This window comes from Pipistrellus kuhlii, unplaced genomic scaffold (assembly GCF_014108245.1).
Source record: "Pipistrellus kuhlii isolate mPipKuh1 unplaced genomic scaffold, mPipKuh1.p scaffold_m20_p_12, whole genome shotgun sequence".
NCBI classification, from domain to species: Eukaryota; Metazoa; Chordata; class Mammalia; order Chiroptera; family Vespertilionidae; genus Pipistrellus; species Pipistrellus kuhlii.
Window position 1 is genome coordinate 13316813 of NW_023425427.1, and position 17088 is coordinate 13333900.

A 17088-nucleotide genomic window follows, 5' to 3' on the forward strand; every position below is an offset into this window, starting at 1 on the left:
GGGGGAGGAAGGACTACTCTTGCACGAATATCAGGCAATGAGCCTCTAGTTTGCATACAGAGAACAAAGCAGGAGGGTATTCCTGAAAGAGCTGCTGATGTACTGATAACACAGGATATGAACAGAAACAGACTGATCGAGAACTGATGGCTACCAGAGGGATATTGGAAAGATGATGAAAAAGGTGATGGGAAATAAGAGGTACAAACCTCGTTGTAAAAAAGGAAAGTTTCAGGAATATAACGTACAGAAGAGGAAAAACAGCCAAAGTTATTGTAATAGCATTGTATGGTGACAGATGGTTACTAGACTTACTGTGGTAATCACATAATAAGGAATATAAATGTCAAATCACTGTTGTACACCTGAAACTAATATAATATTATATGTCAACTCTAATTAAAAAACTGAAGGGTACTGTATTGATATCTTCTAATACCACTGTGAAATTGATAGTAAGTGGATTATTTTTAAATGCAAAATCTTTTATAGTGTGCTTTTTGAAAACAGTGCAACCCCATTCTGTCAAAAAATGTGAGAAATTATCTTTAATTAGAAAAAGATTTGTAAATCCTTACTCAGTTTTACTAACAGTAGTGGTTATAAACTTGCTTAGATGGAATGTTACAATTATAAATAATTAGCAATAAAAACTTCAGATTCCTCTATTTTCCCTTAGATTTCATAATGTGCACTCAAGATGCCCATTTGAGCCTACAAATAAAATTATTACTGTTGTAAAATTTTTATTGTTATTCATTCTTGTTTTTAATGTTGTTATTGGGTGACTTTCCTGGACACCAAAAATTATATGATGAAGATTTAAGTAATTACAAAGTACAGAAAATTATTACAACAAAATATTCATAAGCTTACTATCCAGAAATAATTGTTGTTCAATTAATTAAAAAATTTTTTCTGTGTACACAGCCAGCTACATTTATACTATGTTTTGCAAAAATTCTGTCATATTGTGTATTGTTTTATTTAATAATTTTGTGCTTTTTACTTAAAATTCATGAATATTACCCATGTAAACTGGATATTCTTCAAGAGTATGTTTAGTCAAAACCGGTTTGGCTCAGTGGATAGAGCGTCAGCCTGCAGACTGAAAGGTCCCAGTTTCGATTGCAGTCAAGGGCATGTACCTTGGTTGTGGGCACATCCTCAGTAGGGGGTGTGCAAGAGGCAGCTGATCGATGATTCTCTCATCAATGTTTCTAACTCTCTATCCCTCTCTCTTTCTCTCTGTAAAAAATTAATAAAATATATATTTTTAAAAGAGTATGTTTAATTTATGAGACACATATACTAATTTTGATTTCCACAACCTGATAGTAGAGAACTCATTACATGGTCAGTCTATAAATACTTTTTAGTGGTAATTATCAGGTAATCTTTAGAATTTTTTCCATAATTACAGAAGTTTTTCTTCAATTTCTATTTCATTCTGAAAGCAATTAATGTGTGGTCTTGTTTTCTTAATATGATATATAATTAGATTGCATTCTCTATAGTATATATAATAATGTAGACAAAAATAAACATAATTAATCCTTAACCTCACCACATGGTTAATTTCTATTGATCTCATATATACCTATTAGACCTCAGCTCTTAAAACCACTTCTCAGATAAACATAAATCTGCCCATGAGATTTGCCCTCACCTGAGGACACACTGTTACATGACTTGAATTCCAAACCAGTTTTCCAGCAGTTTCTTCCATTTTCTGGTGCCTCTTTGCTCTACTATTATGAAATATCTTATTCCCACTGCTTTAATTCTCTCTGATTCTGAACTGATAAAAATTTTTTAAATTTCCTGTCAGAGTCCTTGATGGGTTGGCTCAGTGGCCTGCGGAGTGAAGGGTCCTGTGTTCAATTCCAGTCATGGGCACATGCCTGGATTGTGGGCTCGATCCTCAATTGAGAGCATGCAGGAGACAGCCAATCAGTAATTCTCTGTCATCATTGATGTTTCTATCTCTCCCTCTCCTTTCCTCTCTGAAATCAATAAAAATATATTTTAAAAACTCCTATCAGAGCAGTTATAGCAATTAAAGGGTACATTTCTCACATCTTCCAGTTAACTTTTCTGAATAAATACACAAAATGTAAGATACAGTACTTTAGACATCATGTGGAGAAGCACCTGTAATCAGAGATAACTTGTACATTTTCTGATTCACTGGTGCAGTCACTGGTCCTCTAGTTCAGGAGACAGATGAAAGGAGAAGTACAAAGTTACTCCTGAACTTCTCAGATGGTGTCTATTTCCATATGTAAAGCCTGAATAGCATGAAGGCAACCAAATATAATATGTAAACAAATGAGGGTGGCCATGCTCCAATAAAACTGCATTTACCATTGTAGGCAGTGGGCTAGATTTGGCTCATAGCCCAGGGTTTGCCAACTCCAGGTCTAGGGCTCTCCTAAAATCAAAGGGGGTCATTATAATGGCACATCTGTGGGAATAATTTCAGGAGAATTTGCAAAGTGGTATATTTTGGCTGCCTGGCAAGGTCAGAGGTATAAAAATGGGCCTGAGGCCTGAGGGCTTCCATTGCTTAATTCTACCTGAAATCCTGCTGAGCCCATTGTCCTCAGCTCTCATAGATGGCAGAGGTTTGGTGGGCTCCACTTTTCTTGAATCTTGGCTGATTCAGTTGGTCTGGTCTGCGTGTTTGTGTTGATGCTAAAATGCACCACCTGAGGTCTCCAACCCAGGCCATTTACTGTTAATGTTAGATTACAGCACTGGTCTTTTTATTTTTTAATATATTTCATTGATTTTTTTTACAGAGAGGAAGAAAGAGGAATAGAGAGTTAGAAACATTGATGAGACAGAAACATCAATCAGCTGCCTCCTGCACACTCCCTACTGGAGATGTGCCTGCAACCAAGATACATGCCCTTGACCAGAATCAAACCTGGAACCCTTCAGTCCGCAGGCCGACACTCTATCCATTGAGCCAAACCAGTTAAGTGGTACAACACTGGTCTTTAACCTTGAGTTTGAGGTTCCTTCCCACTTAAACTCACAGTCAGAAGATCATAAGGAGACTTCCATTGCCCCAGAAAACAAAGTAATGCTTAAGTGTTGCCTCCCTCATGACCATGCAATGAACTGAGTTCAGCTAAGTATATCAAAACCCTGCACTTTCTCTTGGAGAATTCTCACACTGAGAATTTTCTTCAATGGGAATAAAAGATTGTTGAATGTAGGATACTGGGCAAGTTGTTTTACCTTTCTGAGCTACAGTTTATTCAACCATAAAATAGAGCTAATAATAATACCTATCCATTTCATAGAGTTGTATGAGATTCACTGGGTACCTTTTTAAAACTTAGACTTTCAGAAATTAAAATTAGCATTTCAGGATGTGAAAAACATTTATGCACCCTAAAATAAAAATATAGACAAAATGAACAAACTTCTCTAAAAACAGGACTTTTTAAAACTCATAAGAAGAAATAAAAAATAAAAAATGTATAAAGATATTAAATCTGTAATTAAAAACTTTCCCACAAACAAAACTCTAAGTCCATATGGCTAAACAAGTGAAGCCTACCAAACATTTACTATTATTTTTATTTATTTATTTATTTTTAATTTTTATTTTTATTTACTTTAATATATTTTTAAAACTTAGGCTTATATGTGTCACAAAAACTACATCATCCAGGAAAACTCTTTTCAGCCTGCCATTCATTTCCACCCAACATCACCATAATTACATCCTGTGACAAACATCAGGGTTAATGTTGGACGAAATAAGTTTTCTAATGCGACTTTCACTCCCAAGTCAGAGATGCTTATCCTGATGAGTGTTCTACCTTCTTCATCCATCAGTCCCTTGTGACAGAGAACATGTAAAAGTCTCCAAATGGATCTGGTTTCATTGCCTTTTGGCACCAAGATGCTTCCAAGTATTGAGCATCAGCAAGACAGACTACTCTAAAGTTACTTAATCCTTACATGTCTATGCCAAGGAAGTGATAAAATATTCTGAAACATAAAGGACTGAAGCAGTGACTGTTGCTATGGAGCGTTAGGTAAGCATTATTTACCATAATAGCTTTGATTTTGGGGGAAGAGCCCTTCAGATTCCAACTGAAGTCCCCTTCAAGAGAAATGAGTGACTAATAGTACTTCTATAAAATCAAATCTGCTGTTCACCTTTCAAAGTCCCTAAATTGCATGGAAATAGTGTCCTTGATTTCCTGGAGAAATTCAGATTTGTCAGCGTTCCCAGAGAACTCTGAAAACATTCATTTCAGAACAATCTACATTTTCTCCATACATGTATTTACCAAATGATTGTAAATATTACCCTTTTGGTGTCAAAAGGGATCCATAGCAATAGCTTTTTCCAAGGTCATTTATTTCCTTTGTTCCTCCGTTTCCCTACCTTACAAGTACTACTTTGGCCTTTGCAAAGCAGATTTACAAATATTGGCTTTCCTTCCTCCTAAGGATATAAAAAAGAACAAATGGAACAATACCCATGAAAGTACATTAGATCTGAAAGAGCCAAACAGCCAAGTCCAGTAAACTTTCTCAATAGTTTCTTATAAGTTAAATAGAAAGAATGAGCTCTTTGCAAGCAGCATTTGTCACAAAATAATTTTTGCAATAGAAAAGCAAAAACTAAGGCTTTTAGTACCTTTGCTTTTCCTCATACTTAAGAGACAACTAGGTGCCTTGCCCCAGCTGGTATGGCTCAGTAAATAGAGGCCAGCAGACTGAAAAGTCCCGGGTTCAATTCCAGTCAAGAGCAAAGGCTCACGTGGGAAGCAACCAATCAATGTATCTCTCTCCCATCAATGTTTCTCTCTCTCTCTCTCTCCCTCTCCCTCAACTCTCTCTAAGAATCCGTGGAAAAATATATTCATATGAGGATTAAAAAAAGAGAGACAGCTACCTTTTATTAAACAAAGTCTCTGCTATTCAACAGTTTCCCACTATCCTATCTAATAAAGAAGGTAATTACTAATTGACCATCATACCCTCACAAAGATGCCAGTGCCCACTGCCAATAAGGAGGGAATATGCTAATTGACTGTCATGCCCTCAAAGATGGCGGTGCCCACAGCCACAAGATAGCAGCGCCCAGTCCCCTCAGCCCTGCTGGGGCTGCTCCACATGCCTGCTTCCGGAATCCCCCAGCCCCCTCAGCCCCCCAGCCAACTAGGGCCAGCCTGAGGCACAGGCAAGCCTTGGATGGAGGCTGCCCAGCCCCCAAGGGTTGGCTTGAGGCACAGGCAAGTCTCAGATGGAGGCTGCCCAGCCACCCAAGGCCACAAGAGGCTCAGGTAACCAGGGCTGGCAAAGGCTTGCACTGCCAGCAGTGGCAGCAGCAGAGGTATGATGGGGGCGTCACCTTCCTCTGATCACCCGGTCACCTCCTGCCCCTAGGGCTCCCAGACTGTGAGAGGGGGCAGGCTGGGCTGAGAGACACACACACCCCCACCCTCCAGTGCAGGAATTTTCATCCACCGGGCCTCTAGTTTATTCATAAACGAATACAGTGACCAACTTTACTTATCAAGCAAGACATAAATCATTTTTTCAAAGTTCATCATGTTCACTCTTCGCAAGTAACAACCCCTCAACCTCATGAGGACTCCACAAGCAATGAAGCCCACTGGCTTCCTCCTCAATCCCCTTTCTCTCATTACTCTCTGAGTTTCCCCAATCCCTACCCTCCCTTCACCCTCAGGTTAGGGACTTTTAACTAGTCTTCTGTCATCCTACTTTCTATTGTGTATGTATTAACTTTGTGCTCTGGTTCTTCAGAGCTATACCTTTAGATTTCTGAAATGCTTTTTTGCTCTCTAATAGCCTGGTTCTTACCCATGGAAACCTTTGCCTTTCACAACTATTTCTCTTCAAGAGCTACATTTGGAAGACAAAAAAATCAAACAGTTTCTCTTTTTATAATAATCCAATCAATCTCAAAATAATGAGTATCTCCAGTTGAACTGAGAAAGGTGACATACAGGATGTAAGTGCATTGCAGATTCCAATACATGGTCTCCTTACATTAGCCAGTGCTCTCTACAGCCTTTGTTCACAGGCATGAGACCCAAGATGAGGTAATATTCTTCCGATTTCATCTCTTCTGCTCAAGGATTTGCACAGACTAAATAGCTGCTTCACATTCATAAAAGAAGGAGAGAGCCAGGATCCTGGCAGTCATAGAGCCATTCTTCTATTACATGTGTCACATCTATAATAATAAAAGAATAATGTGCTAATTAGACTGGACAGCCAAACGACCTTCCAGAAGTCCTTCTGGATGACCTTCCAGATGAAGCTATGAGGACTGAGCCCTTTGCATGAATTTTGTGCATTGGGCCTCTAGTTAAGCAATGTATTTCTGTGAGACACCAAGAGTTTTTCTGAAATCATGTCAAGGTGCTTATTGGAAGTCATAATAAAACACAAATATATTCATTTTTTATTGAATCCATAATTCCAAAGTAAGCCCAAACAAATAGCTATAGATATAATCACCAATCCCAATCCCACACCATGTATTAATAAAATGTTGATAGTTTTTCTTAAGTCTTTGTGTTTTTAGAGCAGTTTTAGGTTCACAGCAAAATTGGTAGGAAGGTAGAGAGATTTCCCAAACACCATGTGCCCCCATACTTGTATAGCTTTTCCCATTATAAACATCCCCCACCAGAATGGTACATTTGTTGCAATCAATGAAGCTACATTGACACATCCTAATCCAAAGTATATAGTTTAGTTGTCCTTAGGGTTCACTCTTGGTTTATATTCTATAGACATGGGCAAATGTTTAATGACATATGTCTGTCATTGTGATGTCTTATCAAGTATTTCCCACATCCCTAAAAAAATCCTCTGTGTTTAGCCTATTCATCCCTCCCTAAACCCCAACCCTTGATCTTTGTACTATCTCCATAATTGGACTCATATAATATGAAGCCTTTTCAAATTGACTTTTTTAGTTAGTAATATCCATTTAAGTTTCATCTATGTTTTTTTCATGTCATGAGAGCGCATTTCTTTTTACCACCACATAATGTTCCATTGTCTGGATGTACCCTTTTATTTATCCATTCACCAATTAAAGAACAGCTTTGGCTTTGAAGTTTTGGCAATTATGGATAAAGATGCTATAAACATTCCTATGCAGGTTTTTGTGAGAGCACAAATATTCAACTCCTTTGGATAAATACCAAGGAGCACAATTTCCCAATTGTAGAGTAAGAATATGTTTAGTTTTGCAAGAAACCACCAAATTGTCTCCCAAAGTGGCTATACTTTGCATTCCCACCAGCAATGAATGAGAGCTCTGTTGCTCCACATCTTCATTAGCATTTGGTAGCATCACTGTTCCAACTTTTGGCCATTCTAATAAATGTGTTGTGGTATCTCATTTTAATCTGCATTTCCCCAATGCCATATTATGTGGAACATCTCCTTATTAGCTTATTTTCCATTTGTATATCTTCTTTGGTAAGATATCTATTTGGATAACAGCACTCTATCAGATATGTCTTTTGCAAATATTTTATCCTAATCCATGACTTGTCTTCTCATTCTCTTGACATTTGATAGAGCAGAAAGTCTTTAATTTTAATGAAGCCCAGATTATCAATTATTTCTTACATGTATCATGCTTTGGGTATTGTACCTAAAAACTGATTTTCATACCCAATGTCATCTAGGCTTTCTCCTATGTTGCCTTCTAGGAATTTCATAGTTTTGCATTTTAGATTTAGGTCTGTTATCCATTTCAGGGTAATTTTTGTGGATGTAAGGTCTATGTCTAGATTAATTTTTTTTTCATATGGATGTCCAGTTGTTAAAAACCATTTGTTGAAAAGACTATCTTTGCTCCATTGTATTGCCTTTGCTCCTTCATCAAAGATCAGTTGGCTATATTTATGTGGGTCTATTTCTGTGCTCTCTGTTCTATTCCCTTGACTTATTTATCTGGAACAATTATTTTTTCACTCATTTGTGAAATACAAAGTAATTTTAAAATATAATGATCATAATTTGTTAAAATTTAAGTCTCATCCATGTTTAAGGCTGACCCATGATTTTCCCCCCCAAAATTATAAAATTAGAATGCAGGCTGCCGGTATATGGGCAAACATTAGTACAGTTCAGGTAGCTCTTGCACAAAGCAACCTATCCTAATTGTGTTTAATAAACATGTTGTTCACAAAGTGCTACCCTCTTTATCAAACTATTTCTTCATTTTAGAGAAACAGAAGTACCTGTATATTGAATTTCCAGATCATCTTCTTACTCACTATCAATATACAGAATTTAACAGTAATTTCAAAAAAAGTTTATAAGTGAAAAAAATAATATGTCATTATGAGGTGTGGAGTCCTTTTGAAGAAAACAAAAACAACATTTCAGATGTGCTGAAGTAAAAAAATATATAGTTAAATATAGTTAAATAATATTTATTTATTCATCAATTCCTTTTGAATGCCACCAGCATTTCCAGTTCTGCAGATGCTCAATAGCCAGGTGATTCTCAAAATTAGTATAAATTCATGGCTAGTAAATATGAAATTCCTTTTCATATTCTAAATTCTTTTCACAGTTATTACTATATTATTACTATATTTTGCCATTAAACTCTATTTAATTTTAAATCATATCAATTTAAAGTATTTTTTAAAAGAATATGGTACATTTCTTAATTTAAATTATAGCATGAATATTAAATATTGACTACTTGCTCTTTCAAGTTACATGTAAGAAATTTACACCTTGTTTAAACTATACTTCCATGTGCTTAATCCTTGTTTTCAAATGCATTTTTAAATTTGTACCTAGAATTAATGTTTCTATCCCAAACATTTAAACTAAATCATTTGTATTTTTATTGGAAACCAAGTCCACTCTAGCACTAATTATGTTTATATTCCGTTTTAAGCATTCAATTATGTTTGTGTTCTATTGCAAGTATTCAACTCCCTGGGCGAGAATTTTACAGGGAAAAAATGTATATGTGCTCTTTCAGTGTCTCTGTTTTCTGCCCCCATGATACCATTTGTCTTCATTGGGGTAAGATTCTAATCAAGGAAAGAAGCATGTAGATAATGAAAATACCAACATAAAAAAAGATTTTGATATCAAATACCAGGTTTATGAATTGTTTCCAACTACCTCTCCAGAAATAACATAGTCCTCTATACACTGACCATCTTAGAACTTAACAGAGGACATAAATGCTAGCTGAAATCCTCCACATTTGGGAAATGCTTTATTTATTTATTTATTTATTTATTTATTTATTATTTATTGTTCATCTTCATCTGAGGATATTTTTTTCCACTGATTTTTAGAGAGAGAATGGAAGGGAGAAGAAGGGGGATAGGGAGAGACACAGAAAGAAAAATATCAATGTGAGAGAGACTTATCAATTGGTTGCCTCTCCCATGTGCCCTGAATGGGACTGGGGGTTGAACCTGCAACCCAAGTACATGTCCTTGACAGGGAATCAAACCTTTGGTGCACAGGCTGACACTCTTAACTACTTAAGAACACCGTCCAGGGCAGGGAAATGCTTCCTTTATAAACTACACTGTACTGTTTGCTTTTTTAATTCTCACCCAAGGACAGGCAGAGAGAAAGAGAGGAAGTGGGGGGGAGAGAAACATCCATGTGAGAGAGAAATATTGCTTGGTTGCCTTTGTATGTGCCGTAACCAGGGACCGAATCTGCAACCCAGGTACGTGCCCTGAAGGAATTGAACCAGCAACCTTTCAGCATATAGGCCAATGTTCAAACAACTGAGCCATTCTAGCTGGGCCTACACTGTACTTTTAAATTTCTGCTAAATGTCCTGGTAATAAAGATCTTCTCACGGGCCATAAAAGAGTTTTTTCTGCTGTACACTGGAATTCAACACAGGAGTCATGGATTTCCAATTTCCTCTAAGCTGTGGTATGCCCAGCTCTGAGTGATGAGAAGATGTGCCTCTAATAGTTACCAAGATATTTTAGTTGACGTTCTGGGACTTTGGATCCTGATTAACTTACTCTTCCACATGGATACCACTCCTGGGAAACTGTCACAGCCCAGCACAAGTAGTCTCTGGATCTCCTCTCTGGAGCTGCCTTCAGAGCCTAGACTTTTCAGGATGTCTTCCATGCCCTCTGTGGGCTGATTAGTAATTCAGAAACAGCCAAAAATCATTTTGCATTCAGACAACCTGGCAGGTGGTGAAGCTGGGGTGACAAACACAGGAATGTTTTGGGCAATGACAATAAAATTGCCTCCCAAGGCTTTACTTTTCAAACACACAACTAGGAGCATTTGTGGGCCCGTTTATAAAACAGACAAACAAACTAGCCCACGCTCCTTTTCAAAAGTCATGTTCCAGTTATGAAAATAAATGTATGCTACTATCAGAAAGTGGATGATATTAAAGTGTTTTTCAAGGATTTAGAAATAAATTTCACTCACAATGGATATGACTAGTCAGAGATAGAAACAAACCAGAAGAATGCCTGTGAGATAAAAAGCAGACCTTGATTGTGATATTATTTGGTAAGCAGAAATCCAATGCATTCCATGTGTAGAAGAGAGTCAACATGATTCATGGGAAGGGAAATGCAAAAAGCCAGTTCACTGTTTTGCTCAGCCCAGTTCAGGGGATAAGCACAAGCTTTCGTGGTGGGCGGGGTGATTTATTGCCTTTCCCCTTAGCCATGATAAAATATCTCTCAAGAAGAACCACCTTCCTTCACTCTGATTGCAGGCTAGACAAGTGACCTTCTGATAATGCTGCAAGGTGATATCTTAGGGCTGACCCAGGGCCACGGCAAACTCTCCAAGATAATGCAGTGTTATAACGCCCTATAAAACCCCTGCCAGTCTTCCGGCAAAATCCACCCTTTCTGCCTACAAAATATGGCCATGACGGGAAATCTGAAAATACAGCAAATTATTCAGAAAATTGAAATCAGAACCCAGAAACAATCACTAACATGTTGGTATATTTCACTTGAGCTATATATAGATTTTTTTACAATATTTATATAACTTAGATTGAATTATATATTTGGTTTTTCATCTTTATTTTTTTATTAAGCATTGCAACCTAGGTATTTTCTGAATCACCTAAAGTTTCCATAAATATAATCGTTAAAATTGTATAATAACCCACCAAGTGGGTTTACTTTTTTTTTTTCCAGTGTACTTAATTAATCCTCTGCTCCTGGAATTTGGGTAGCCTCTAATTTTTCTTTTGTAGGAATACTATAGGTATACTAATACAGAAGTCCTAGCTCCATTTTGGATTATTTCCTTGGCTTGAGTCCTCAGGAATGATTTGCAAGCTTACTGAGCTCCCTGTTTCTAAATCCAACTGCACATTGGACTCCTCCATTTGAAAATTAACGTGGCCCAAGCCGAGCAATATTGAGGGTGAGCCCACCCCCTGGCTGGAGCACTCTGATGTGCTTTCTGCTTCAGAAGAAACCTGTTCTTAAGTGTGAGCCAAGGGATTGCTGGCAGAGGAAAGTTACAGCGACTAATGAGCAGGAGTGCCAGGCAGAGAGGAACTTGATTGTAAAGGCCCTTACCACCAGCCTTTACAATCTGGGCCCATGGATTGCAATTATGTAAACTTTGATGCTGAAGTCAGACCACTGTGATGCTTCATTCTATAATATTTCAAAAACTCTCATTTACTGGCTCCCTCATTATTAATCTTCAGAATAGTCCTAGTTCGGCCATAGATTCTAATACCCAACCCATTTTACTGAGAAGTGTCTTGTCCAAAATCATGCATGTAGTAAGTGGTAAAACTCTATTCCATCCAGATCTGTTGGCTCTGAGTCTGTCATATTTTCATTTCATCATGATGTTTCCTCTTCAATAGTGATGTTGGGGTGGAAGAAAAATGCAGCAGGATGCTAGAGCTTTTTACTGTTCCTTTTGAATGTGTTTGAGAGATAGTGGTAGCAAGCATCAATCTGTAATTCCAAACAAACACAGTTCAAAATCCCAAGTGGACTATCTCTCACACAGGTCCACCTGAGACCCCCAGTTTGAGTGATGATGAAGCAGCTGGAGATCTGTAGCAGTTACAGGAGATTATATATGTTCTGGGAGCTCAGGAGGTCTAAGCACTCCACTATCTATAATTGAAAATGTACTGAAGCAAATGGAGGCTTGTGGTCCCTTGTGTATTTTATCAGATGCTTTGGACATTAAAGGAATTCCTGAAAAATTATAAATTGAAATACTTGTCACATAGTGGTAATGGGGAAAAATAATCAGACTTTGGAAATAAAAGAATAAATTGCCCATAAAATAATTCATAATAGATTTGCAGCGAGAACTGGCTATGAGAGAGTAATGTGGTATAAAAGATAAGAAACAGAATTTCAAAAATGCATGGGAACCACTGCTAACTCTTTATACAGGAGCAAGAGTAATTGTACAGAGACAGTTAATTGTTCTGCGTGGAATGCCAGAAGAAGACAAATATAAGATAACAGCGTTACTTAAGGCATGTGAGACAGAAATAAAGGAAATCTATTTTCTCTTTATTCTAAGTGTATAAGAATGAAATTCCACTCAAAGTAAAAATCAACAAATTTCTGTCACAATAAAAAGTATGATGAAAACATTAAAAGTATGCCCTTATTTTATCATTTTGTGATAAGGACTCTTTAAGACAAAGAATCTAAGAATTGGTTTTAGTAAAGTGTACAGGAATGTTCCTTAATTAAGTGCTGCAAAGATACTTCCACACAGGATGTTGGCATGGGCTTCCCTTCCCCAAATTCCCTAGAAAATGAAGAACAAAATGTACAAATAGGACCCACACATAAGAAATCAGAAAGGCCCAGCTGGCGTCACTCAGTGATTGAGCTTCAACCTATGAACCAGGAGGTTATGGTTTGATTCCTGGTCAGATCACATACCCCTATTACAGGCTTGATTCCCAGTGTGGGGTGTGCAGGAGGCAGCTGATCAATGATTCTCTCATCGTTGTGTCTCTCACTTCCTCTCCCTTACTCTCTAAAATTAATAAACTTTTTTTTTAATAGGAAATGTGTCTCTGTGAGAATAAATAGTAGTAAATGGACCAGATTAATGGAATCCATTGAAAACTGATTGAAGAGCTGTTAGTGAGAAGGAATAACATACTTGGAAACCAAATGTGAGAAAGCTCCTATCTTGGAGGGTAGGAGCTTAATGAAAAGTGTAGGCTGAGGAGTTGATGGAAAATGCATTACCTAAAACGTTGACAGAAATTGGCCCAATACTGAGGACTACTACAGAGATGTGTACAGGTAAAGATGCATAAAACAAACAGAGAAGTAGGTCTGTGTATGGTGTGATATGTGTGTGAAAGCTTTGTGTGTATGTGTGTATGTGTGCATGTGTATGTACTGCAGAGAAGACTTCCATGCGGATCTAGTTTGTAAACGTAATAAATAAAAGAAAATATAGTCTTAGGCTAGAGCTGATAATCTATTTCCCTCCCTGTTTGTTCTTCCTTCTTATCTGCATTTAAAGTTTCATCTATAAAACATTTAGACAGAAACACACAGAGTCTCTGACAGACCCTTCTGAATTTCATCCCCAATAGTGTGCAAGCATAAATTAGGATGATAAAGCTATCAAATATTCCTGCTATTCAAAGAAAAGGAGAAATTGGGAGGTATTTTTCTTCTTGCCTTCATCAGGTTTTGATGTCAGAATTACCCTTTAAAATGGAATGAAGAATACCTTCTTCCATGAATAGGACAGGTTAACTAGCATGGAAATCACCCATTTACAAGGTTGACCGAAACTAACTTGAAAAAAAAATCTAGACTGAGTGCTATTTTAGGAGAGAACTCTTAGACTCTGTTTAAAAACCTTTGTTCTAACTCTGAACTCTCAGTTTTAGAGGCCTTCATCCATGACATATCACACATTATTATTATTACTATTTTTTTGGCAGAGGACTATAAAATAATTGGCTAAAGAGATTTTGGCAAGACTTATTTTTTATTTTTATTGTAATCATGTGAAGATAATATATTCATATGATTCAAAATTCACCACATATTTTGGTGCATGTATATATAATGTGTAGACTTCTTTACTAGGACCTTGAGCACTGCCTGCTGAAATGGAACCAGCAGTGTCCATCCACCCTGGAAGAGAGGGGATCAGGGAAGTTATTTTTTAAATTGAAGGAAAAAAAAGATCATGGAAGTTGATTAGAATAAATTATCTTCCCAGCCTAAGGCCAGTCGCCTCTGATTTCTGCATCTCAACTTTCCATTACGTTAGTCATGGTGCTGCTGCAGACTCACTCAGATGAATGAAAACAGGCTCATTTGTGCTCATAGCCAAAATGCATTCCAAAGCAGCTGAGAGCCGAAGGCAGTGATGACTTTTGCATCTCAGTGTGTGAAATAACTTCCCTGAGGTGAAGGATCACTCGCTCCCCCTGAGCATGCTGAATTGGACAACTACTGTGTCCGGTGCAATGCCCCCTGCCAGCAAAGCAGAGCTCCCAGGGAGGTACAGCTCTCCCCTCTTCATTCACAAAGCAAGACTGCTAATAAAGACTTGGTTATCATATGGCATTTCTTGACTTCAAGCATTTCATAAATATTAAATACTAAGACTTCTGGAGAGGTGGAAGAAAAAGAGCTGAAGGCCAAGAGCCAGGTACTCAGCTGCAGTTCTGATAACAGTGGGAAGACTGGCACAAAGTGTAATTCCCTGACTCAGAATTCAATCATGGCTGAAACTGGTTTGGCTCAGTGGATAGAGCGTCGGCCTGTGGACTGAAAACTCCCAGGTTCGATTCTCGTCAAGGGCATGTACTGGTTGTGGGCACATCCCCAGTGGGGGATGTATAGGAGGCAGCTGGTCAATGTTTCTCTCTCATCAATGTTTCTAACTCTATCCCTCTCACTTCCTCTCTGTAAAAAGTCAATAAAATATATTTAAAAAAAAAAAAAAGAATTCAATCATGTTTGTGAAAGTTCAAAGAGTTTCAAATTTGCCTGGAACTATTAATATTCTCATCTAATAACTACAGTTGAAAAGTAGACATTTATGTAAAGACATTAATATGTCTGTAGGAATGAAGAAGTTTAGGCATGAAATTGATGATTCTTTTTCCTTCAACTGTAACTTTGAATAATAAATGCAAATTTGTACCAATAATATTAAAAGGATGAAAAACAGTAGAAGCCAAAATGGAATAATTTCCAAAAATATACCCTGATCCTTGAGAAAAGCAGTAGAAGGAAACTTTTAGGCCACGAGTACCACTGAAGATTTTCAGAACCAACTGGAGCATTCTCGGGAGTCTTCAGCAATCACCACTAAAATGCAGCAATCACAAGCAGAAAAAGACATTGGGAAAAAATAAAACTCCCAAATCAGAAGCAAGGACTATGTCTCTTTGCAGCTGTAATGTGGTTAGTAATTACTTACATTTAGGATGATTATGGTAGAGGTGATTGTCACGGTGAAAAAATATGTATGTGCTACTTAACACCATATCAGGAATAGAGTAAATGTGTAATAAGTGATATCTGTCATTATTATTATGAATTCTAGTCAACAAAGAAATACAGAACTAAAATTGAAATAGAGAGCACACTACTGAAGAAATTCAGCTCACAGCAGGTTCTGTTATTAGTGAGTTTACAGATAATGGTAATGATGCCACTCTAAAATAGAGAAGAGCCAGCCTAGCCAGTTTGGCTCAGTGGATAGAATGGTCGGCCCTTGGGCTGAAGGGTCCCAGGTTCAATTCCAGTCAAAGGCACCAATTAAGGAAGCATGTGGAGACAATCAATCAGTTGTCTCTCTCCCCACTGATGTTTCTCTCTCTATCTCTCCCCCTCCCTTCCACTATCTCTAAAAATCATAAAAGTCAATGGAAAAAAAAAAAGAGAGAGAAGAGCTAAAAAAAAAAAAAAAAAAAAAAAAAAAAAAAAAAAAAAAAAAAGTAAAAGTAAGATAAGATCCCTCCAAAATCAGAATTTAACATTAAGTGACTTTACCCATCACTATTCTGGCAACTATCACTCATTAGAGGTCTGTCCATTCTAAGGACACACCAGAAAGTCACATGAGCTCTCAGACCCAGTGACAGTCTAGAGGCCACCGTGTGTCCCACCTTCAGAATCAAAAGCACACAGCTCCAATCTAGAATTAGAAGAAGACAGTTTCTAATCATAGGCTCTGAGTGTCCGGTTTACCAAGAGTTAAGCCTCTGCATCCCAGAGCTGCTCCCAACTAAAAGAATTAAAAACAAAATCTTCTCTGATTAAGGAAATTGCAGGTTTCAATATATGTTGATGTTTGAAAGGATATTGTAATGTAAATATTCCTAAATGATCCTGATTATTGTCTTTGAAAAGTAAGAGACAATGATGAGGTTTGTATGAAATGTCTCCTAATTTCCTTTCCTTTTCCTTTTTTTCTCATTTTCTAACCATGATATCACAAATACATGTCCCTATATGGCATATCAGTCTGACAAGAAATCCTCACACATGGTCATTGAAATCCCAAACTGTACTTCCTTATTTGGGCTAAGTTTTAACTTGCTCAAGTTTATATCAAAGAATAATATACAACTTATGTGGAGGAGTAAAAATTGTGGGGTTTTTTTCAATAAGTCTTTATAATCTTTTGTAAAACAAAAAGGTATGGAAAATACAGAAGCTTTCAAAATGCTCCTAGATTTCTCTCACTGTACAATATACACACTAGTTAGAAAATATATTCTGACCCAATAACTATTCTTGATATATAAAATAAATTTGAGCTCTTATTTCAAAGAACATTAGACTGGTTAAAACGCACACAAAAAAGTTTCTTAGCAAAACCTATAATCAAGTGTAAGGAGCCTTAGATATTTGAAAAGTGACCTAGAAATAGAAGGAAATTAGATACAGAAGGTTGACCCTTTGATCTCCTTGAACTAACTTTTATTAAACATTTACTCTCTGACTTCCAGAAAATTGGATTAGATTCAGGCTCTGATCTCATGGAGCACACCATATAACATGGAAAGTAAGAATAATAATAACTTCCACA